This window comes from Melospiza georgiana, chromosome 4, assembly GCF_028018845.1.
Source record: "Melospiza georgiana isolate bMelGeo1 chromosome 4, bMelGeo1.pri, whole genome shotgun sequence".
NCBI classification, from domain to species: domain Eukaryota; kingdom Metazoa; phylum Chordata; class Aves; order Passeriformes; family Passerellidae; genus Melospiza; species Melospiza georgiana.
The window spans coordinates 36,409,370-36,434,947 of NC_080433.1; the positions used below are offsets into that span (position 1 = coordinate 36,409,370).

The 25,578-nt window shown below is 38.4% G+C and overlaps 1 protein-coding gene across 4 annotated transcripts in view; it reads left to right on the top strand.

Annotated features, from left to right (window-relative positions):
- Positions 1-933: 933 nt before the first annotated feature.
- CDK17 (cyclin dependent kinase 17) overlaps positions 934-25,578 on the top strand; it is a 90,294-nt gene continuing 65,649 nt past the window's right edge. The window contains exon 1 of one of the 4 annotated variants that reach the window (XM_058023631.1): positions 934-953. The gene's annotated coding sequence lies outside the window, so the exon portion shown is untranslated. Of the gene's footprint in view, positions 954-1,857; positions 1,957-2,580; positions 2,698-25,578 lie in introns of those variants that run through there. The other 3 variants (XM_058023629.1, XM_058023632.1, XM_058023630.1) reach the window with 3 other exon arrangements.

A 25,578-nucleotide genomic window follows, 5' to 3' on the forward strand; every position in this document is an offset into this window, starting at 1 on the left:
ATCGTAAACCGATTTCACTAGAAATTTACATCAGCATGAGCAAAGTGAATTTCTGTGCATTTAAGAAGTGGTTTCATGCTTGCACTCCTTTTTTAGGCAAGAGAAATTGACTTCTGTTTACTGGGAAACATACTTGTCTGTGTTCTGGTTTGCTTGTGCTGTTGGAAAGGTCAACAGAGCTGGAAGCAGGGGAAATTTCAGCTGGCACTGCTCCTGTGAAGGCAGCTCCCCCTTAGCCCTACTGTGGAGAGGGCCTGGCTTGACTGAGCTGCACACAGAGTTCCTCAAGATCAGGGGCTTGCTTCTGCAAATGAAAATGTACTCCAGTCTCTACCTAGACGCAGCACAGTACAGACCTGCCTGCAGAACGAAGCGGTTTTGGCCTCACTCAGCATCCACAGGAGTGTGGGGAAGCGAAGGCCCACAACCCTGGTCTGCATGAAGATGGGAAAAGGCCCCGTGACACCAAATTTGAACAGAAAAAAGCAAGAGAGCAGGTAGGCAGCAAGGATCAGCAGATGTCAAAAACGGGAAAATGCAAACCATTTTCCAAATTCTGGCCCAAGTGTACCTATGCCCTGGTACTTTATGTTCAAAACCATGTCGCTAAAATCAGCTCAGATTTGGCCTTCCTGACAGATCTTGTTCTTTGTGTGATGGAAATGTGAAAAAACATAGTACAGAACAGCTGGCTTTCACCTAGCTAGCTTTCACCTTCTAGGTCTCGTTCAGTGACACATAGAGCCTAAGAAATTTAGGGCTGGAAAGGGCTGGAAAGGGCTGAGAAGTGAGGAAACAGACTGGATCACTTTGAGGGGAACAAGATTCTAAGCGCAGGAGGGCAGCGCGGTTGGCGCTGTCAGAGCCATCACAAGGACAAGGGGGATGGTACAAGCACTGCTGAATGCAGGAGACAAAGGAAAGAAAACACTACAAGAATAAATACGGAAAACGTAAGTTAGCAATTGATCTAAAGAGACGCCCGGCTCCCCTTAATTTCGGTTATTAACGTGCCAGCCGTAGGAAGGGGGAGCAGGGGGATGCTTCAGAGAGGAGCTAAATCGCACTGCAAACCCAAGCGGAAACACTGCCAAGGAACGGGTAAAAATGAAGCGAGCAAACGCCTCTTTTCTACCCTGCCCTACACGAAACGGCTCTGGGAGACCCCTCGGACGGCCAGCAGGGCCCCGGGGCGGCTTTCCGGGAGCCTCTGCCGATGAGACCCACTTCCTCCCGCGGGAGGAGGCGGCCGCGCAGGGCCGCTGGAGGATCGGCGAACGGCAGCAGCGCCCCACTCGGCTCGGCGCGGCCGGGCTCCCCCGCAGCGGGGAGGGCGGCCTAGAAAAGCGCTGCGGCAGCCCCCGCTCCCCGCGCCGCCGCTCGGGGCATTCCCCGCGCTCCGCCCTGACCCCCCCCGCTCCCCGCGCAGCCGCCGGCTCAGCCGGGGCCGCCTCGGCCGCCAGGTGTCGCCGGCGCACGGGCGTCCCCGCGGCCCCTCCTGCGCCCGGAGCCGGCGGGGCTGGCTCAGTGCGAGCGGGCGGAGGCGTCAGCCCGCAGCGGGGACGCGCAGCCCAGCCCGGCTCGCCTCGGCTTGCCCCTTCCTCGCACGCCCCCGCGGCCCGGCTCGGCTGACGCTCTCGGCACCGCCAGCGGCCGGCCGGGCGGCTCCCGAGCACGGCCTGCGGCCGCTCTCCGGTGGCGGCGGCGGGGAGCCGCGGCGAGGAGAAAGCTGCTGCTGCGGCGGCGGCGGCGGGGGGAGCAGCCATGTTGGAGCGGGGAATAAAGTGACTTTCCTCGGGGAGGGAGCGCGGCCGGCGGTCCGGCGAAGGCTCTCGGGCGGCGAGGGGAGGGGGGGTTCGGCTCCCGGAGGCCGGATACCGCTCCTAGGCGGAGGAGAAGGGGAAGGAGAAGGGGCAAAGGAACCGCCCCCGGACTCGCGAAGCTCCGGCGCTGCTGGTGAGTTGTGGCTGCTCATTGTCTCCCGGCCCAGGGGTGCGGGTCCGGCTCTCGGCGGGGTGTTGGCTCTCGGCCTGCGGTGCGTGGGACGTCGCGGGGGGTGATGTGACAGCGCGGCCCCGGAGCAGGGGGGAAGTGATGGTGGTCGCGGGAGAGCGCCCCGCGAGAGGGCCGGGGGCTGCCCGGAGAGCCCCGGGCGCGGGGAGCGCCGCTCGGCGCCCCCGGGCAGGGTCGGGCCGGGCCGGGCTGCGGGGGATTTCCGCTGCCCGGTGGCGGCTGGGAGCGGCTCCGCGGGGCCAGGGGGCAGCTCCGAGAGGCTGAGCCCTCTGCGAGGGGAGCCGAGCGAAGCCGGGCCGGAGGGTGAGCCGGGCATGGCAGCCCCTGAGCACTGCTGGATTTTTTGGTGATCCTGCGTTCGTCACCGTCCTTTCCCCACCGCCTCCTCCTCTTCAAGCGAGGCAGCGTTCTCCTGACAGCTCTTCTGCTCGCAGCCTCCGCACGTATGACACATCGCTCCTATTGCAGGTCTCCCCCCACACGCACACCCAAAATATGTAGGTTTCAATGCGTGCCATAAGAGTTCTTCTGCTCTGAGCTCTGAGTTAGAAGGTGACAGGATACGTGAACATTGTCTGACCCTGAACTTCTGTGAACTCCTCCTTCCCCTTCCTCGCTCAGATATGTAGTGGCTTGAGACCAGTGAGAGCAAAATGGTTCTCTCGAAAAGACGGGGAAAATCAGGTGGGATCGTGTATATTTTATATTTCTTGCAAATTTATTACGCCCACCCGTGCCAATTCCATGTTCATATGAGTGGATTAGCTGTTGCGCTAGAAGAATGTTGACCTTGATCCCCTTTGTCTCTCCTGCAACAATTTTGGTAGCTGGCTCTAGTTGTTTTAAACTCATTGCTTGTCTTTGGCACTTTGCTAGTGGTTGCTAATAGTGTTACGGTATTATGAGCAAAATTGACTTATAATACAAACCCAGTAATTAAAAAAGCCATTTTTTTTTTTAAATTTTGGTGAATAATTTCTGTTCTTTTGTAATTTAATAGAAGATCAGTAGCAACATTCTTGTAGGTATCACGGTATAGCTACAAGAGCAAGCCTGGTTTGACGTTCTTCCATTACTTCTCTCTCCCCCGCTTTTTTATTGTATTAATTGAACTGGAAACTATATCTCCAAAGGTTAAATACTGAGAAGAAAACATTTATGAATTTAGACTTACTACCAAATTCGGATTTGTTTTTCATATTAGAATTGGGAAAAAAAGGAAGTAGGTGATCTGATATTTTATGTGCTTAAGATGTTAAAGAAATTGCCATATTGCTTTGTTATAAGAATTCTGTATATTCACACACAGCTCTTGTAATTTACATCTGCACTTCTGTAAGTGACATGAGAGAGGCTTGTTTTGAATAATTAATGTAGAAGTAACAGATATGAAAACATAAAATCACATGTTTGAATACATGGTGAAAATTTTCCTTTAAAATTGTTTGTGTTTGAAAGAACAAACTGAATTTAATTTTCCAATATAGATAAACCATTATAATGTTGACTTGGCATTAAAAGGGCCACTTAAATTGGAAAGATGAAAGCTTTTTTTTTTTTCCTGGCATAATTTAAATACTGCTTTGACAATAATGAGTCTGACTTAAAAAAAAAAATCTTCAGGAAGGATAACGCAATGAGGTTCATACCTTTTATTTGCATACTGTGCTGTGTAGCTGTGTGTTTACCCAGGCTGGAGCTCTACACAAATCATGAGGTGGGTTCTGCCTACATCCGTACTGAAGAGTTTGCAAATTAAAGCCCATGTCTGAAGCAAATTATAGTTTGAATGTGGGGAGTCATTTATTTTAGGCTTGGCTAAGAATGTAGTGCATTAATTGATCTTTTTAATATGTAAAATGCCACTAGCGTTTAGTGAAATACCTAATTTATAATTGCAAATATAATTTAAATTGAGAAACAGATCATGGCTATATATTTCCCCTGAATGGCTCTGGCTTCAATTTCTGCCTATCACTGCAATGTGTATATATGATATAGCTTATGACAGGGATGTTAAGATGCTCAGTCTGCATGTGTTACTGTTACGATGTGGAGTTCTTACAGTAAAAGGATGCAGAATTTTTTGAATGGCCTAGTAACATACAAATCTTGTAATTTCTTAAATGACTACCTGCTGCTAGGGAAAAAAAAAAGAATGTTATGCTCATCTTATTAAGTTTCTGTCCAGCAGTATATTCGAGTAATTGCATCTAAAATGTGCAGTTGGGAAAGGCTTTGTTGAAATCTGGTTCATTGAACAGTCTACATTAAAATCTTTCCATGAGTTTGCTCTCGACCCTCTTTTCATGTTAAGTGGAAGCTGCTAGTTTTATACTAGTTGTGTATTTATTGAATATATTTTATGTTATAATGTGAAAATGGACAAGAGCATGTTTAAAAATCAAGCTCAATTATTATAAAGCGTTTCTAGCATGGGCTAGAAACTCACTAAATGTGGCTTACAGTTCTTAAGTTACAAATAACTTTTTAGCTGCATGCTTTCTAATGCTTACTCTATTTCTGCAGCAAGCCTTGTATAACTGTGGAGGACACCACTGTAATCGTAGCAGTTCAGAATTCTATATAATGCACTACAACTTCAGCATGTAAAAATGCTTTTAAAATGCCAAGTGTTTACATGACAGTTATGGTTCACATCCAAAGAACAAACTAAACCAGTGTATTGTTAGCCATCACTGCCTTATTTTGCAATGCACATAATTATGGCAGTGGCTTTTGTCTTCTGAGTGTAAGAATTGGAATTTGGGGGTTTTTTTTCTTGCCTGTTCACATACTGATGTAGGAACATGGATGATAGAGGTAAAAGCATTTTATATTTACTTATTTTAATTACTAGACAGCAATTTTCTTTTTAAAAATAAGTCTAGGCCTAGGGGTCTTTTAAAGCTTCCAGAATATTTTATATCCTGTTATTTATTCCTTTTGGACCCTGGTAATGTTTTTTCCCATGAAACAGGGCTTTCTCCAGTAACACCCACTAGTGGTATGGGATGCTTTTTTTTCCTGTATATTTTGTGAAGAGTCATGATGCACTTTTGACAGCTTTTATTTGAAAAAGAATGAAAGTTAATGCTTGTTTGGAAAAATGACTTTTTATAGTTCCATATTGAATACAAATTCATAGATACTCATTCTTTACTAACTCGATGGATTGGCAATTCTTCCAGACTTGTTGGTTTCCTGAACTTCTTTGAGCAGTGATGTCAACTGTCAAGAGTTTAGTAGAACTGGCTAATTAGAACATGTACAAACAGCATTTTAAACCACTGATAGTCACAAGGCATAAACAAGACCTGTACTTGAGCTGATTTGCCAACTTGGAACACGAGAACATTGGGAAAGGAAACCAAAAGAGTTCTTTAGTTTTGTGATCACATTATATGGAAAACAATGAGCATAATAAGTGCATAAATCAGGTAATTTACATTCGACCAGCTTTTGATACATCAGTCCTTGGATAGTAAGACTTCAACCACATCCTTGGAGATCATTATACCCTGTACCTGGCTGTGTTATAAAATACCATGGACACACTGATACTGGGAATGGTTATAACCGTGCTTTACGGGGTATTTGGGCTTTTGTGGTGTAGTGCTTGCTTTTAAAGGATTAGAAATGTCATTCACTAGGAAACATCAGTTTATCAGGGGTGCTATGCCTAAGCACGAGTGTTGGGAAAAAAAGAAATGTGATAAAGCAGCATTTGTCAATGCAGCAGCAGAAGAAACAGCTGTCGAGTCACATTTTAATTTTTCATGTAGTAAGACAGAATTAGGCAAAATGATGTTAAGAAGACTGAAAAATACTAACTTTATAACATTTTTAACTCAATACTGAAAAGCTTCTCTGAATTTCAGGACAATTTTCTCCTTGCTTATTTCAGTAGTACATAGCAAATGCAGTAAGCTGAAGGGCAGTTGTATCATATGTTTTGATTATGACCTTTTATTTTTAATTTATAATCTCTGGAACAACTAGTTTTGCATATATTAAGATGATCAGGGCTGTGTTATTATACCAGAACAAAGAAATGACATGTCTTTCAGTTGCACTCCTAGCTACAGTTCTTGCCCATCTTTGATTTTAGGTTGAACTTCCTAGGTATTTTGCCTAAGTGAATGTTACTCTGTGCCCTCTAATCATATTTCATTTCATTATCTGTACCTCGTAATTGTACTCCCTTCTCTGACTGCTGCTGTTTTTAAAGGTTTGGTAGAGTTTCACGACGTTCTCTGATTTTGAACTCTGCATTTTGTCAGCTTCAGTAAGGATACTTGGATGCTTTCAGTTTGTGTTAAAATTGTCAGAATCTTGACATTCTCTTCTTTGCTTGGTCGATTAGAGCATTTTGCAGGCATGTAGCTGTGCTGAGACAGTAATATCATAGTCAACTGTCATAACCTTTACAGTCTTTCAGAAATGTCTTTTCTCAAGTATTTCTGACTTCCTGTTCTTACAATATGGAGGTGTCTTTGTTTGGATGTTGTTCAGGTATGTGCAAGGTGTCTTTATACAGCAGTCATTAAAGTTAACATTTCGTAAGGTTTGCAGTTACTTGGTGTTCTCTGAAATAAGTATCTTTGCAAAATATGGATTACTAAGAATGATCAAAGGATATTAGTCATCAGCAAAACCATTGTCCTGTAATTGAGAGAAAACTGTTTGATTAAAAACATATGGTCTATAGGTTAGTTTACAAAAAATGTAAAGAAGCCAGTTTACAAAAATGTAAAGAAATTGACACTGAGGTCAATTAATATGATTGATAAGAAAGGCCATTGTCTGTGATGAGGAAAGCCCATGCTGTCACCAAGTATTACAATTAGCTGTATTTTAGGATGAAATTGTATTCCAAGAAAGCCATTAGCCAGTTAGAAAAGCTGAAGAAAATGTAAGCTTTTAATATTCTTAGAATAAGTTGATGTTCATGAAATACTGCTATATTCATAAGTAAACCAGCTGATAGTCATATATGGTTCTCTGAGACGTTTCCTAAGAGAACCTGAAGGTGTTAAACAGCTGTCACTGAAGTTGTGAGTACAGGTTGGTAGGGCACTTTCTGGAGTGGAAATGCTCACCATATCTCTCAGTATGTCTCAGAACACTGAGAAATTACGTGATTTTAGCACAACTGAGGTTTCTTTCAGTGGTTTTAGGAGCTGGTTATATGCACAGTAATGGATATTGGTAGAGCAGGAGGTTAAGCAAAGAAAACAACTGTTGCTCAGCATATATTTATAGAGGACCAATCTTGTGAAGCCAACGTCTGGTTCTCTTGATAAGATTAAATACTTCACGTGGTATGTTTTGATATTGCAGACAGGCGTCACTGAAACTTTTTACTTGGCTCTTACGTGGCATTTTGATTATGGAACTAAAATGATAGATCAAGTGACAATATATGAAATGGTTTAAAACCCAGTGGATAATGTGAATCAAGTGGCTACCTATAAATAGTTGCTGTTACGTAACCGTGTGTGATGAGGGCTCCTCATCATCAAAGTGTCAAAGTACGTTGGTGAAGAAGCCCTGGGAAACCTGCTCGGTGTCAGCTGTTGGGCATTGCCACGAATAAAGTGAAAGTCAGTGAAACTTGCCCATTATTTCTGTAACTCCAGAAAAATAGGAAAACAATAGATACTGAAGAAAGGGTCATTACCGCAGAATGGATGCTTGGAAAAGTGGCAGCTTCCTGTTTGTTTGCTTTATGTGGAGTTTTATATCAGGCTTTAAAAGATTGAATACAGTATAATAAATTTTAAAATAAAATAGCTGTATTTGATAACTAAATTAAATATATGCAGCTATTAATATTAGCTTTTAGTTTGGGTATTTTTTCTGTAAAGGTTTGGAATAGTTCCTCATGTATAATACACAACAGATATTAAGTGTTGATCTGTATTCGGTATGTGGGGTTTAGGGAGAGCTTTTATTTTGAAAATATAGTAATCAATAATATAATTAGTAGTACACAGGAGGAGGAAAAACAGTTATGAAATAATAGATTACATGTTATATTTGCATCAGTTTTATGTGTCTTGAAATGAAGTTGCGTTTCTCAGTGTAGCATTCATAAATCTTCTCTGTAGGCCAGAAAAGATGTGGCTTTATATAATATAACTGGGGAAAATTAAAGGGCATTTTTTTTTGGTCTGTCATTGGTTTATTGCCAGTGCATCTTCCTCTGTCCTTTCTCTTTGTCAAGATCTGGTTGTCATAAACAGCAGCAGAGTACCTACATGTGCAGGGGGCTTGGTGCCTGCTTAGCTGCTATTTAGTCTTAAAGCTGTCTCATAAATATCGTACTAAATGGTTCAAGCATCTGCTTGTAAAGCATGTGTCTATTTCATAATTCACCTTATTTATGTTTGCTCTGAAACCCAAATATAAAACTAAAGACTTCCAGTATGACTGTGAGAGACAAAGCTTGGGCTGCTGCTGCCCGTGAATAACTTATTTGCTCCGTAGAAGAGTTCGACCTGGCATAATTCTGGCGCTATCACTCAAAGCTGCAGTGATTTTCCTCTTTGCTGGCTGCAGCTCTCATCCCCACATTCCTGCCTTTGTACCAGTGTGTGTCTTGTGACTCTGTCAGGGAGCTGGTGCAGGTTACGTTGTGTTTGGCTTCAACTTTACTCTCATGTTTACAGGTAAATAATAGTCACTTTCTGCAGTACCGATGGAAAAACAGCAGTTTGTAATTATTTATTTTTTTAAATATCCTGAGCAGATGGGAGGGGAAACTTCCTGTGTACAGAGAGGAAAGGAGGTGCTCAGCTGCTAAATATATCAATCATATATGCTGCATTAAAGTCTTTTAAAAATCATGTTTAAAACAGCAGTTCAGAAACTTAATTTGCTAGTGGGTAATAAGGCACAGTGTGGAAACAATTACTGATCTATCTTATAAAATATATTCTTAATTTTTAGTATGGGTACATGTTAGAGGTGAGAGTTATGAAATGAAATAGGATTTTTGGTGTGGAAATCATTACTGTTGGACAAAAGACATCTAAGGAAACTAAAAATTACACTTTTTTCTTACAAATAATATTAAAAAACTAAATTTAATAAGCTGAAAATGAACTACAGTAGGCGTTTGAAAATATTTGGAAGATGCGACAATAAAAAAATTACTTAACTATAGTATTCATATTTTAAGATGGGCCCAGTAGTGGAGTTATGCAGGGTTCTTGTTTTGTTTCTGAAGATTTGAACCTCGGGAGAGGTGAGATCATTGGCATTGCTGAAGCCACAGTTTGGATTTAAATCACTGAAATTTATAGTGAAATTTACAGATAGAGTGGTCTTGAGGATAATGACCTGTATAATACTCAGTAAAGCAATTTCAGAGGCAATTCTAAAAATGTGAGATTTTCCATAATGTTTCATTACCTCTGTAAATGTGATTCAATAGGTTATGGCAAAGAAGAAAAATATTTTGAAGCTTATGCTATTTACCTTCAGGATTAAACAAGATAAACAGCTTAACAGTGTTCCCATTTGCACAAGTCACAGTATTTTTAAACCTACTGCTTGTAATTCTGGGTTGTTTATCAGAGAATACAGTTAACCTAAATGTCTTTTGGAGGCTTGTTTCTGATACATCTCAGTATAATTCTGCAAAGCAAAATGTTTGATCCATAAGCCAAAAAAGAGCTTTAAAATGTATATAGTCAGAAGGTGGCCTTTGGTTATTAACCATAGTCTTTTTTTTTTTTTTTTCTCTTGTGGGCTGCATGGGGGAACAACATAATGGTGTATAGCAATTCGTTTCTTCAGAAGTTATATGCCTTTCTTCTTGAATTATGCAATTTTAGTATTTTAGAAATGATACAAAGCAGATTATGAGTTCTGAAGATACAGATTTGATATGCTTTGGTAGTCAGCTTAGTTACTAATACTTAGTAATTTAAAATGTGTTTGAGTATGGTTTTTGTATAAAATATAAAGTGTTCAGTGCTATTAATTAAGTGCTCTAAACCTGCTTTCTTTAAAAGGAACTTTTTTTTTAATTGTTCCTGGTGGTCTTACATAATAAGTTTTGACTTCCTGGTATTTGTGAATATTTCTGGTAGTGGAAGAGGTAGACATTAGTTGAAGGATTTAAGTCATTAGATGTTTGTCACTGTTAAAAGTTTAATTTGGGCATGAATGGATAGCTAGTGATCATTTTCACCTGTAGCTGCATCTTAATAAAGTACCTATATTCTTCTTAATCATCTGTTTCTAGCAGTGGCTAGATAAAACATTAATTTTTTTTCAGTAAATAAATTATTCACATCTAAAATATGAATTATGCCAGATTGACTGATTTGCATTGTGCCTTTTTTAAAAAAATGTGTATCTCTGTGACCAATAGAGAGAAATAGGTTCAGAGGGTAATCCAAAGATCTTAATACAGAGCCACCTCTCTTCACATTTACCTTGGAGGCAGCCTATCAGAACCATTGTTTTTGTATTACAGCATTACAGTTTGAGTTGACTTAAGCACTTATTTCCAAATCATTCTCTTGCATCAGTGAACTGAAGAGGTTTTCATACCTGTCTGCATTACAAAGTTGATGGTGAAGAAAGAAGAGAGAGACTGGCTGTGGGATGGAGCCAAGCATTTTCTTACTGGTGCTGGGAATGGGTAAGATGTCTCCCGCACTGGTGTGATTTCTTAAGTGCTTCAGGTGCCTAAAGATGATCAGTGTCAGTTCCCACCCCCTTCCACCTCCCCCACTTATGCATTTAGGTCTTTCACTATGTAAGCACTAAAACATGCAGATTTTTCTTTATTCATCACTCCTGCTTGCAAGTGTTTAGCATTTTAAAATTCTAGTCATGTGAGTAGTAGTGATAGTATATTTTAATATTGAAATAGGTTCCTGAATGAACTGTGTTCATGTTATGTCTTCTGGCAATTTCAGAAACTAGGATTGCAAGGAGAAATAAAAATGATCTGGTTTTTTTTAGTAGGAGAACCTTCTTCTTTAAATATATGTGCTCTGTGATAAAGTAAGACAAGTGAAGATTTGAGCATATCTTACACCTGCAGTTGATGTTCATTCTTGACTTTTTAATGATTCTCTGCTTCATGAAGTTAATGGTAAATTTACATCTTTACGTGACTGGATTGTCATATCTGCTTTTGGTAATTGGAATTGTATCTTAGTTCACAGTTTGTTGTTTGTTTTGTGTTTTTACTTGAAAGATAGGATGTGAAGTTTTCTTCTACTTAAATTTTGAGAATTATTTCCTTCGATTGGTTGACATTATTTGCCAGGTTTTCCGTGGATTGGTTGACATTATTTGCCAAGTTCTATGCTAGTTTAGATAACTTGCTGAAGATATTTTAAAATGTAACTGCAACAGGTTTTGTGTAGTGACATTCTCCTGAAAAGTGGTGCATCACTAGCTAAAAAAATACATAGGATGGGTTATGTCAATTTTTGGTTGTTTAATTTGAGGCTTCTTTTAAGATACTGATCTTAAGGGTATAGGTGCTGAGAGTGCTTTGAAAATCAGACTTTGTGGAGTTGTCTGCAGAGACCTGTCAATAGAAATAATACCCTGGCAGTGTCTGAAAACCTAGTGGCATAGAGTTTAGTAAATATTTCTAAGAAAAAACTGCAGGAGAAGCAAAGACAGTGTACGTATAAAATACTGCTAAGCCACCTTTATACTGACAGAATGGCCTAGTTTTTCCTGTTTCTATGGCTAGATGTTATCTTGCTCTCAGTCTGTTTATACCAATGTAAATGAATCTAACCTGGATTATTTCATCTACATTAATGCTTTATGTCTCAGTGTAGTTAATTGCATGGGGCCTCTTCAGTCATATCTCATGCAGAATTAACATAATACGTAACCTCACTCCTTCCAGCCTGATCTGAAACACAGACTTGGAAAACAGTCCCGTTAACTGTCTTATATAGGGAATGTTTCCTCTTAGCTGCATTTGATATGCAAGGCTTCCAACAGTAGGCTGTTAAAAAACCCCCCACAAAGGTCTTTGTCACTGAAGGAGGAAAAAAGCCTGAAACGTCTGATAAAGCACAGGAAGCAAAATTGTTGACAGAGAAAATTCCTTTTCAGTATAGTCACTTTTATGAGAAGCGCCACTCCCCAAAGGTAATATATTTAACTGTTAGTGGATCCTCATGACATAATAGATTTTTTTTTTCTCTTATAATCAAAGGTTTGAAAGGGATTAAGAAAACTGCGTGGGTTAATTTTCTTCCAAATTTTTTGTGGTGTTTGGCTGTGTTACTTGTGATATGTTCTAGTTTATAAATGTTTGCCTTTCTGTGATCATAAGAGGCTTTGGAAAAATGACATGTTCTGTTTTGTGCAGAAGTGTGAGACATTTATGATGGTCTTTTCGTTTGATTCCTATCCAAGCTCCTACAGTGTGCACAAGCCTTGCTTTTTCTGCTAGGTAGTAATATTCCAGTTGGATTGACTTATCGTGGCTCTTTATCAGAAAGTCTAGGAAGCTTTTTGATTAGGCAGTCTGAAATACAGAAAAGCTGCACTATTTTACAGCACAGAGATACATCTTTTTTTTTTTAAATAATTTCCCTTTGCCCTCTTTGGATGGGCAGCTCTGTTGCATTTTTGAACCAAACCTTAGGGTTAGCAGTGGTTTTGTTGGGTAGCAGAGAGGACAGAAGGTGTCAGAAGTGGGGGAAGGAGCACATAATCAGGACCAAAAGAGAGCTTTTCAGGTAGGGCATGGTGTTCTGTGCACTGATCCAAAATTGGATATTACTGCAGTGTGTTCACCCAGGTTTTCCTTACTCTTTTCTGGGTTTTGGTGCATATGTTGCACCGGAATTTATTTACTGAAATAAATCCATGAGATTAGCCATACAAATTTGTACTGTTATAATAAAGATGGGAACTTGTGTCTTCTGATCAGGGAAAGCTATGTGTGAGATCGGTACGTGATTGTAGAATTACTTAATTCTGTGTCATTTTGAAGTGCTACTTAGTTACAGTTTATCTGTTACATTGAAGGGGGTTTTATCTTGAATTTTGTTTTTTAAAATGGTGTTCTATCTGTTAATTTCAAAAAGGAGGCAATATTATGTATATGAAATGTTAATTAAATTAATAGAAAAGAGAAAGGCAAATGGATAGAAAGACATTCTGACCTTGTAGAAAACAGAAAATATTTAACATTATAGTAAGCATTAGTAGGCCTTTATATGTTTCATGTAAGGAATCTGAAAGTAACTCCAATAAATGTGACCTATTTTTGAATTTTGGACTATTGAAAATCCTATTTATGATGTATTTGGAAGTGTTCTTACTTGAAAGGTGCAATGAAAGTTTCAGGTATTTCCTTAGTTAAACTTTCCTGTATTTTGAGAGGAGGAGCAATTTTATGCCTGGGTGAAATTTTTATATGGCAAATGAGATGTAAAGAAAGGCAACCACATATTCTTCACACATGCAAGAGCATGTTCTGTCAGCAGTTTCTGCAGTTACTTTTGTTGCACACTTCATGAGTAGTTAATGTGTGTTGGGCATGTTATAAATGCATGTCTGGCATATCAGAGTATGATTTATACTGTGTAAATCATAAATACTTCATTCAGTATTTTCGCTGCTCATTACCCAGAATTGTCTAGCAGCACTTGAGAGAGTAAATGAATTCTCCTAAGACCTAAATGCTGTCATCAGCAATATCTCCATGTTTACATTCTCAGCTGCATGGACCACTCTTTGAAATTACCTGCTGTGCGTATAAAGAATATTAAAGAGTTTGTCATGCTAAAGTAGAAGTTTAATACAATAACGAAATAGATTCAAGATTTTCTGAAAGAAATTGATGTCTTAAATGTAGATATACAGTCTCAAAACAGCAGTATTAACCTTCTCCTTGGGTTAAAGAGAAAGTACTTTTAAACAGCTTTTGGTCATTATTCAAAATTAATTGTTTATTTTAAAGGGGGAAGTGAACTTTCTTTATATGAAATGGTGAACAATGCTAAAATTAACCTCATCTGTAGCATGTCATGTACTGTTTAACAAAATGATGCACCTTAATTCAGTATCGTTTAAGATAATAACAATGTCTGCTAGGTGTTTTTATTTATACAATCAGATCAACATAAATAATCTGAATTAAAACCCAAGTTAGAGTCTTTGTCTCCAGAGGTTGTGCCTCTCTAGGAATGCAGGTATCTGGGAGTGATATTCCTGTCCTGGAGGATATGAGACTCTCTGGGTCAGGGCATGGTGGGCACCAGGCTCTTTATAGCCAGGCTGTGTCACAGAGAGTGATGGGGCCACCATGGCTTCCCTTCTGTCATCTCATTTTATTACATGAGTTACTTGCTGCAAAGCTCTTTCCTGTATATGCTCATTGACCTAAGCACTAATGTGCTGTTCATCAGACCTGTACATTCCAAAACAAGGCACATTTTCAATTTGTCCTCCAAGATGCTCTGCAAAGTGCATGTAGTATACTGCAAAACAAAGGGAGATCCTTAGGTCTTTTAGTTGACGTGGTGATTAAATTAGGTAGTTCTCACAGAGGATACTTTGGTCATAAATGAAGTGAAAACCTGTTCATTACAAGCCTTATTAATAAGAAACATTTATTCTACCTTTACACCTCATGCATAACCTCATCTTGTTTTAATAAAAGTCAGCTAGTGTAATATATAATTAAACAGTTTTTAACCATTTCTCATTTGTCATAATAAATTGTGAAATAAACGATGTCAATCCTTTAAGTCATATCCAAAAAAGCTGGGTTTTGGGCTTATTTTGCTGTCTTAGGGAAATACATTCAATGACAATTTTTACTGGTGGTTTGTAAAACATGGATTGCACCACAAATTCAGTTTCAGAAGTATATTGAGCTGTAAATAGATTCATACTGGTTTGATAGTAGTAGACTCTGATCCCTATTATTGCTTTTATTTTATTGTGAAGTACAAGGGGTTCAGCACAGTATTTACAACTGGATTTGTTTGTTACATCTGAGAATGGAAAGTTTTGCTTTAGGTGTCTAGCTAGTGTGTATGACAGGCAGTGTCTGTTTCAATTCTCTGCCACCCCTTGTCTGTGGAGAAAATATTTATTTCGAAGGGTTGATGCAAGATATTTCAAGTGTTTATAAATCCTCAGGTTTGGCTTACCAAATTTTCTTGCTCTCTGCATATGCCAGCTGCAGCAGCATGCCACACACATAGCTTAGTTTATTAATCTTTGGATTCGGGGTTTTTATCTCAAAAGTCTTTCACCAAATGAAAGTTTACTACTGCATTTTGATATTTTACATCATCTTGCTGGGATACTCATGATCCTTTATAAGGTTAATTTTCTTTATATTGGAATTTCTAATCAAGTAAAAGTATTTTCTATTTGACTTCTGTACTTGTTTATAACTCTATCCTATTTCAATAGTAAGCAAGAGCTCATCTAGTGTGGAAATAAGCAGTATACCTGGTTTGTGCTACTCTGTTGTAATAGATTTCCACAGCATGTAGACAGTATGTGTAGCAAGAATAGGCTTAAAGAGAGTTGGTCCCAACTTTACTTTGTAAATCAGATCTGAATATTTAAAATTGAAATTTAATGATAAATACATATTTCAAAAGCAAATCAGTGATACTTGTATTAACCTTGTAAGATGGAGATTCTTTGATAGAATTATAGGGTTTTTCATTTTAAAGTCTGGTTAGAGTGATAAAGAAGTGTGGAAGGTGGATGTGGGGGAAAGGGCAACTCGTATACATCAGTCAGTGTTATTCCTGGGGCATCATGGCTCTTTGTGTGTCACTGACATTCAGCAGGTGAACTCTGCCTTTTTCTTCCGCTGATGTCTAATTTGAGACAAGTAGCTAATTTCAATTTTTTTTTTTTTAATTCAAAGCCTAAAGCTTTTTCTAGCAGATTATCAAGTAGTTGTATGTTTAGGTGCTTTACTTGGGAGGTTAACTATGTGACTTTGTTAATTGTATCTTTTTGAAGGGGGAAGTTGCTGTTCAGGCATAGCTTTATCAGCTGCAGTCTATATAAATGTATATAAATTATATAAATGCATGAGTGCTGTCCTCTACATGCATCTGAGATCTGAAAGCTGCATGTAGTTAGGTTTGGAGGTTCAGTATTTTTTTTCCTGGTCTCTCATACTTAATGAAGTTCTTCAAGCTTGTTACAGGTACAGATTAATTCTCAGGAAGGTAATTGATCTATACCTACAGAATTTGTTGTATGTGGGAGTCGTACTGTCTTTGTTATAAGAACCTGATTAAAGTTCATGGAAGCATGTAATGGGGAATTAGGTGGTGGGAAAAGAGGTCCCTCTATGCTTGCTTTGTTTCAGATTTACTTTGGTAATGTTTGGCTGTCTTTGCCTTTATGCTGTCAAAAATGTCATTATTTGGATCTTTCCCAATGTTTTTATTCAAGTGATAGGAAACAGAAGGGAAGGAACTAATTGGGATGAGTCTAGGAAACATGCTCTGAATACACGTACAGCATTTGTGCTTTCTTATCCAGACTTCCAGCATGTCAGATGTGTGATGGAAGAGACATCATGGGGAGTCCAAAATGGATTTTCATCCCTACTGCCACTAAAGCAAAGTGTGTGTATTTCTGCTTGGTGAGGTTCTCTCAAATTCTTGCTTTATGAAGAGGAGCTTGTCTTGTTAGTTCATGAGTAATGGCTACATCCTACTATCTCTTTTGTCAGCAGAGGGTAGGATTTCCTCCTACACACAGGGAAAAAAGAGAAAATTAGAAAGTGATAAAAGCTCAAATGAAAATAAATGTGAGAACAAACAGGCCAGATTAATCACTGGTTCTGTAAGACAGCAGTTCTTTTTTTGGGTGAGAAAATCACTGTCTTCTTGAAGTGCTATCTTCAGGGGGCCAGGCAACACCTATGTTGTTGGGCAGAGGGTATGTGCATGTGTTGATGTTACACCTTTGATTAAAGCAGAATGGAAAACTACCTGCAGTCCTGAAGCACCTGATACCTTGGTTGCTTCATTGCAAGAGGCTAAGGCACTTAAAAACTCAGTAAAATCCTAAACTGTGAAAGCTTATAATTCTATTTGTGCCTCAGCATAATTGTGAGGGCAGTGTAGGTGGCAACAATTTAAACAAAAGCACAAGGGGAAATAGTTTGTGGTGGATTGTGGTGATCTTTTCCATTGTTTTCTGTACTGCAGTCACTGCAGCAGTGATACCTGAGCTGGCTATGAGTAATTGGTATGCACATTGCTACTGGCAGAAGCCTTTCATTGGAAATGGTTGCAGAAAATGTTATAAAACTTTCTATGAAGTCTTACAATTACATGAAGATTTTTTATTCCCTGCAGGTTAAAAACCTTTCACTTTTCACTGTTCCATTTAACTTCAACACTTGGAGACTGGAGTCAGTGTTTTTTTTTTCAACAATTAATCTGTTTCATGGTCTGTGACAGCAAGTGGTCAGTGAATGTTTATTTCCCCCTTACCCCAACAATTTGTTATACCATTTGAAATACAGTCTAAACACACACAATAAAAATAGTGCATGTCATGTTGAAGTTGAGATGTTTGCTGAGGCTGTGCAAAGCAAGGGCTTGTTTGAAAACTGTGTGTTTGTTAGATTGTCAGCACCTGCTATCATATTACAAGTGTTGAAATTTGAAATGAAAGTATTCCTTTGTCAGTCCTGAAATATGAGGTATCAAAATGTTACATGGAAAGAAATACTGGACAGTCCTTTTGATATACCTTTCCACTATTGTTACACTAGTTGGGTTTTTTTTCTTGTGGGGGCAGACAGCTTAAAACATCCTTAATAGGGAAGTGTATGAGCTTAATTGGTCATGATCTTCATTTGAATCATTGCTAAGAGTTATGTTAGAAAACATAGGTAGTGTTGCATTGCTGACACTTTATTCTACTGAATGAGAAAATTGCTGGTGAGCCAAGCCTTTTTAAAATTGTCTTTTCCCCCCCACCCCCAATCTGGAAAGCCAAGTAATTTGTTTTCAGGAAGCTACTTTTGCCTTTTTCTTATTTATTTATTTGTTAGCTTGGTTATTTTGTTTTTCTCTAGACAACAGTGTCCACAAGCATATTGAATTTTAGCTTTAGTTGACTTTCATATTGGCAGTCTAATGGCAAGATTTAGATGTAAGTTTATACAGAAAAGACAAATAATACCAAAATAGAGAGGGAAGAAAAAGTACTCCTTTTTGTGTTGGTTTTTTTTTGTTGTTGTTGTTGTTGTTGTTGTTTTTTTTTTGTATTTATTTAGATTCAGAAAACTCATATTTTTAAGGTTAAGGTGAAATATTAACACATTTCTGTTGATTTTTCTAGTCTATATGATAATTATTGATTTGTAGGAATGAGGACTTGGGCTGAACATTTTGTTGGTTGATAAATTGATTCAGTATTTCAGATTTGCTAAGTTACAATTTGTTAGACTTGCAAGTTACATAATTTCACCAGAAAAAACAAATCAAATGTGATCTTTATCTTTCAAAATAATTTGATTGTGTATATCTTTGCTAGGATCTCTGTTAATTTCTTCAGCTCTTCTTTACAATAACTTACCTGACTCAAGTTTGGGAACTAGAGAAAAATGATATGATTTCTCACGTGTTTCCTACGTATCCTGAAAAGGGTAAGATTTCCTACGTAATTCGCTTAACATCTATCAACACCAAAAATAGATCTGTGAAATTCTTTCCAATTTTTTGGCAATTTTTCATTTTTAATTGTGCTGTTTTTGCTACTTTTATTTCTAATAAAAATGTATAGCTGATGTTTAAACAAACTAGGCTAGCATGAAAGTGGGACTTTTTAAAATCAAAGCTAAGAGGGGGAAAAAAAGGCTAAAAATATTTGTCAAGATTTAAGCAGTAGAGAGAGAGTAGTCAGTTTCTGATGCTTTCAGTAAGAGCCTCTCACAAATTAGTACTTTGTTCTTTTTATTTCAAATCTTCATTGTAGCTTTGCTTATTTGACTACATCTATTTCTTTATATTCAGAAAGGTTACCTTCAGCAGTTCAGGAGAACTTAATTCCTTGCCTATCTAGTGCAATCAGAAATAAGCTTTGACACACAAGGAAGAGTAAGCTAAACAGCAGAAATGCATATGAAAGTACTGTTACATAAGGAGGGTATTTTTAAATGATGCTGGCTTAGTTGTGTGGATTTTGTAAAGGCACTCATGGTACTGTAAACACATGCAGTTAAAAAAACAAGACTGTCTTAAGCATGAGAATTTTTCTGTAGAGATCATGGAGGGCTGAGAGACTAAATCCATTTTCCGTGTTCTTCCTCATTTTACTTGAAATGTTGGGGGGTTATTCACTGGGGTTTTTTGCTGTGGTTTTTACTTCACAGCCAGATTCAACTTGCACGCAAGTTTCAAGAGCGTTCACAATTTTTTTTTTATGCTTTTATTAAAATTTAAAAAAAAAGGAGAGAAAAGGATGAACACAGAAAAACTTCGCTACCCCTAAGGCATACTCAAGATTCTGAAAATACTTTTCTGAGCAGTGTCCATCATAATGGAATCCAGATCAGACTAGGAGCACCTGTAAAATGCATTTGCTTTCTTCCCTTGTTATAATAGCAAGATGTGAGCTTCAGCTGTGTCCTTAGGCTGCATCCAAAGGAGTGTGGCCAGCAGGACAAGGAAGGGGATTCTGCCTCTGCTGTGCTCTGGTGAGACTTCCCCTGCAGGGCTGCATCCAGCTCTGGGCTCCCAGCACAGGAAGGACAGGGAGCTGTTGCAGCAAGTCCAGAGGAGGGACACCAGGGTGATCAAAGGGATGGGGCACCTCTCCTATGAGGAAAGGCTGAAAGAATTGGCATTGTTCAGCCTGGAAAAGAGGTTCTGAGGTGGTCTTATTGCAGCCTTTCTAGTACCTGAAGGGAGACATCAAGAAAGATGGAGAGATGTTTCCAAGGGCATATAGTGACAGGTCAAGGGGGAAGGGATTAAAATGGATAATAGTTTTAGATGAGATATTGGGATGACATTCTTTAATGTGAGGATGGTGAGGTAATGGAACAGGTTGCCCAGAGCAGCTGTGAATGCCCCATTCCTAGAAGCCTTCAAAGTCAGGCTGGATGGGCTTTGGGGCTTTGAGCAACCTTGTCTAGTGAAAGGTATCCCTTCCTATGGCAGAGGAGTTGGAACTAGATAGTTTTTAAGGTCTCTTCCAACCCAGACAATCCTAGAATGGCCTGTTCTGTAATTCTAAATATGGCTTTAATATTTGTTGATCCTATCAAAAAGATAAAATGATCACAGATTAGATAATGGGGAAAAGATGGAAAAATTAATTCTAAAAGAACATTCATATTTTATGCTTTGATGTTGGACAAGTAGCTGAATTTATGGCTAGATAAGCAATCCTGAAAATTGTCAGTAAAAATGAGTATGTTTTTATAGTGTTGACTTACTGACCACTTTATACTGTTCTTTGTTTGATTTTGATGTGTAACTATTTTGAACATGTTTTTGAATGTGTTGCAGTTCCTTGAAAGCTTTGATCCTAGCATTGAATCCCAATTTGTTTACTGGATGACTTAAATGATCCCTACAGGGAGCTGAGAATTGATGCATACATTTATCCAGAGCAAATCCTTCTTTGAAAATTAGCTTATGGATACATTGTTTACATTATTTTCTTTACAGAAGTACTGATTTTGATGGCATATTTTTCAACCATGGGCATCTAAGTACAGTGAAGTTAAAATTTTTTTATACTAATGTTTTTCTTGTTAAATTTATCCATTTGTGGCAAAATGGTGATCCACTTCCAGGGATCAAGTACTTGGTTAATTGTATATACTGCTACATATTTTTCCCATCTATTGTTTAGCCATACCTACTCTTATATATTAGGATCAAATACTGCAAATGTTTTGAGTAACTGTACCTTCAGTAATAATCCATTTATTTCCAAGTAGTCTTGTTCCTTTGCTGAAGTTACAATAGTTTTATAAAATGTGAAGCATCGCAAAAATAAACAGAAAAATCATTCGTGGTAGCCATACTTTGCTGTAGTGTATTACTTTTTATAGACAAAAATAATCAATCTTGTTTGCAAGAAATGAATTCCAGTATGTATGCTTAAGCAATGTGCTGTTGTACAACTGTTAGTGTATTCATGTGTATATAATACTTTATGGAGTCAAGCAAACAATACTTGCAGATTAGTATCTTATTGTATCAGAAATTTTAGTTGTAGTTGCTTCAAAATCAGTCATAAATACGCATTGAGACAATGATGAAATTATGTAAAATATCAAATGTTCCTGTCAAATTGGCTGAGTCATATTTCTCTCAACTCTTCTCTTTTTGTTATTTTAAATTAAAGGAACTGTTTTGCAGATACAAGACAATTAGAAATAATAACACATTTCAGTATTTTTACTTTGAGTAGTTTCTACTCCATGAAATTTAAGTTGGCCATCTACGGTAAAGGACTGGACAACAGATGGCAGAGTAATGTCTGGCTAGTGATCTACTTCATAGTTTAAAGGAGTACAGGCAAGGACATCTAGTTTTAAAACAGACTAGAAGAATTAAATTTTCAGAGCAAACTATTTAAGAGCAAAAGAATACATGGTATTAAAACTGAATAACTTTCAAGTGCTATGCCTTTGCTTTAAAATATATCTGATTTACCAAAACCAGTAAATTTATTTGCAGTGCACATGGAAGATTTTACCTAGACAGTGTAAGTAAGAGGTTTGCATACTTCTGTGTTTCTTACTCTGTGTAAGAGTTTGCTTTTGGTTTTGTGCTGGCATCCTCATAAATCACAGCTCTGTCTCTGTCTTTTGCTCTTTCTGAAGAAGAAAGAAATTGTTGTTGGTTTACCTGCAGGGGATGAGTTACAATTCTGTTAAAAAACCATTTTGAATATTACCTTATTTCTGAATAAAACAAGTTGTTTCTCACACTGCTTTTCAATACCTTATGAGCCTTGTCTCTACCTCACTTTCTCCTTGCTTATCATTTCAGTTTGCATTTCAAAACCTCTTTGGGTTTTGAAGACTTTTGAGAAATCTTTATAGACCTTATTCTTTACTTCAGTTTTCCAAGGCCTAACTTCCTGTTTCATCACACTTTTGGGTTTCTACCATTTTTGAGGATGGAATAAATGAAGAGCATACCAAACTGGGGCTTGCTGTATATATTTGTGTCTCTGAGGAATGAGATCAATTTCTGTGGTATCAGTAGTCATCATTCCTTTGAGTAAACGTTTAAATTATTTTTAGGAGATAGTAACACTGCACTGACTTAAGGCTTCCTGTGCACAGTAAAGAAAACCAGAGATCTTTGAAGTACTGGAGATCTTGTGTGGCATTTCCTTTTAAAGATTAAAACCTGATATGTTTTAATGAACCCTTAAAGGGTTCACTAATTAGATGGGGCAAATCATTAACATATTTTTCAGTAGCATGAAGATATAGTATCACTGTTATTCTCTCTTGCATTATTTTTATAAGAAGACTTCACAACTATGAACTAGCCTAGACTTTGTCCTTAAGCCTTTTGTGCCCTTCTCATGATTGATTTGTGAAGGAACAACCTCTTGAGGCTGGACACTTCATACAGCTCTGACTAATTTTGTAAAGTTAAATAAAAAGCAAAAACTATGACAGTGTCAGAGTAAGGAGAGAAATGGTATCTTGACTGAACAATTCTTGTTCCTATGCAAGACACAGACTTAGTTTCAAGATGGTCTTGGTTCTTAAACTTAGAAGGGATTCTTGAACTTTTTTTTTTCTTAAAAACACTTGAGAAATAGGAAGGTAAAGATTTGGAAAACAGTATTTCACAGATGTCCTGGGTTGACAAATTTGCTCTGAACCAGGACAAAATTTTACAATAAAATTTCATGACCTGATAGAAACTTTTAAAAAGCTCCATTTGCAAATTAAATTTAAAGCTTTTAGTCTGAGGTGGTTTAGGTTGGTCTAATGGTTCTTAGGGAAGTTGATGAGCGTTTTAATGACTTCAGTGGGAGAGTAATTAAGTCAACAATAGAATAAAAAAGAGGAAAAAAATTTACTCAGTGGTGGAGAAGATTCTTCAAAACAAAATACAGAATAAGAACGTTAACCCCTAAGTGGACTTCTTGCAAATCCTTGTTTCTTTGATGTGTGAAATAAGGCTGCTCAGGGAGCCATAAGGTTTTGTGGTTGCTGTTTTACTCTGGAAAGCTGTCAGTACAGCTCTCTCTTTATGGGCTCCTGTGCCTCAGCTGCCAGCTGCACCTCCAGCAATAGTGGATTTGTTCATTGCTCTCCCTGCAGGATCACCCATCGGTGCAAACTTGATCCAGATCAAGTGTAAGCAAATAATAACACTTCTGTTGACTTGATCAGAGCGTGCAACAATGCTGCTTTTCAGCTTTGTGGTGGCTGTGGTAGCACAGTTGATCCTCTGTTCAGTGTAGGTTTGAAACAGAGTTAGGCTTAGAGTGTTTTGAACAAATTCATACAGAAAAGCTGGAAAACTCTAGTGCTATGCATCGTGTGAATGTGTGGGCTTTTGATCGAGTAATTAAGCAGCTTAATACCCCATTTACTGTCTTGAAATATAGATCAAATCTCTGTAGTTTTCAGTCTTTATTGATGAGAGGACTTTTTGCATAGGAAAGAACTTGCTCTAGTTCTTTCTCACACTGCTTTTCAATACCTTATGAGCCTTCTCTCTACCTCACTTTCTCCTTGCTTATCATTTCAGTTTGCATCTCTCATTCTTTGCCCATTGCAGTTCCTTGCTCAAACTTCATTCTCCAGTGCTGTAGTGGCTTTATCATGGAAGCATCAGTATATGTTTAGCTTTAGAACTTGATTTATTGCAGTTTTTAAAATTGTAGATTCCAGAGTAACTTTCCTAGCAAGAAAAAATTTGTATGTACTGCTTCACAGTCTTTTTTAGTAAATGTTTAAATATTGATATGATACTAACAATGAAAATAGGTGAGTCTTTTTTTCTTTTCCCTAAGACTGCAGAGTGATAGGACATAATTTCTCTTCAGTCGCTTATATGGTAGAATGAAATTGGAGATTGATGAGCTGAAGAGACAATTGAAGTAGCTTTTATATAAATTATAATGGGGACTGCCAAGTACAGGTTGAGCTGTTAAAGTGGACATCACAATGAGGTTAGGATTGTGTTTAGAACATTATAATCTGTGCAGTTCTTTTATGTTTACTTGGTTGCTTGCCACTTTCAAAGATTTTTGTTTGAGATTTTGCTCAATTTCTTTTGTTTGGTTGCTTTCAGTAACAGTATACCAAGATTATACATATATATATATATATATGTATATATATATATATTTACTTGTTATTTCTCTGGAAATTAAGTGGGTTTTTTTAGCAAGCCCTGTTTAATTTAGCAAATCTGGTCTTGTTTCTTGGGAGCTATCTACTATCTTCTTGGGAACCATCTTTACCATCAAGTTAACTGTCATTAACTTGAGTGTGTTCTGTATTTTTTGTATAAAGCAAAGGTGATTATGCTTCTACTGCAATTCATCAGACAGAAGGAACTTCATGCCTGCCACATGTGCTGCCACCATCAAGTTTCTCCTACTGCTCTTTTCTTAATAAAGCTAATGAATTCAGAAGGGAAATACTTCATAACCACTTAACAATTTGTGTCTGTTTTATCATTTGGAACCCTACTTCCAACAGTAGAGATAGCTAAGTTGTGAAGATCCAAAGCTCTCTTGATTCTGTATGATCATATGATGGTTTGGGTTGGGAGGGGACCTTAAGGATCATCTAGTTGCAGCCCATCTGCCATGGGAAGGAACACCTTGTACTGGTCCAGATTGCTCAAGGCCCCATCCCACCTGGCCTTGAACACTTCCAGAGGTGGTCCACAAGTTCTCTAGACAACCAGTTCCACTGCCTCACCACCCTTAAAGAATTTCTTTGGACTGTTTAATCTAAATCTACCCTCCTTCAGCTATAAGGCCATTCACCCTTGTCCTATCAATACATGCCACTGTTAAAAGTCACTCTCAAGCTCTCTTATAGGTCACTTATATGTACTGGAAGGCACTAAAAGACCTCTCCAGAGCCTTCTCTCAGCCCTTCCTTGTAGGAGAGGTGTTCCAGCCCTCTGGTCATTTTGGTGACCCTCTGCTGGACTTGTTCCAATAGGTCCCCATCTTCCCTGTGGCAGGGGCCTCAGAACTGGATGCAGCACTCCAGGTGAGGTCTCACCAGAGCAGAGCAGAGTGGGAAAATCCCTTGCCTTGCCTTGCTGGCCACATTGCTTTGGATACATCTCAGGGTACAGTTGGCTTTGTGGGCTGCAAGTGCACATTGACAAGACTCATTGAGTCTCTCATTCACTCACACCCCCAAGTCCTTCCCCTCGTGGCTGCTCTAAAAACAACTTTTCAGAATTTCTGAAAGGATTTTTGTAAACATTCATTATCTTACTGTATTGCAATGTTTTTGTTCTGTGGTGAATTTTATTTCCAACTGAATTAAAAAACTTAAAAGTAGATGTCTTATAATCTGTAGTCACCATAGCA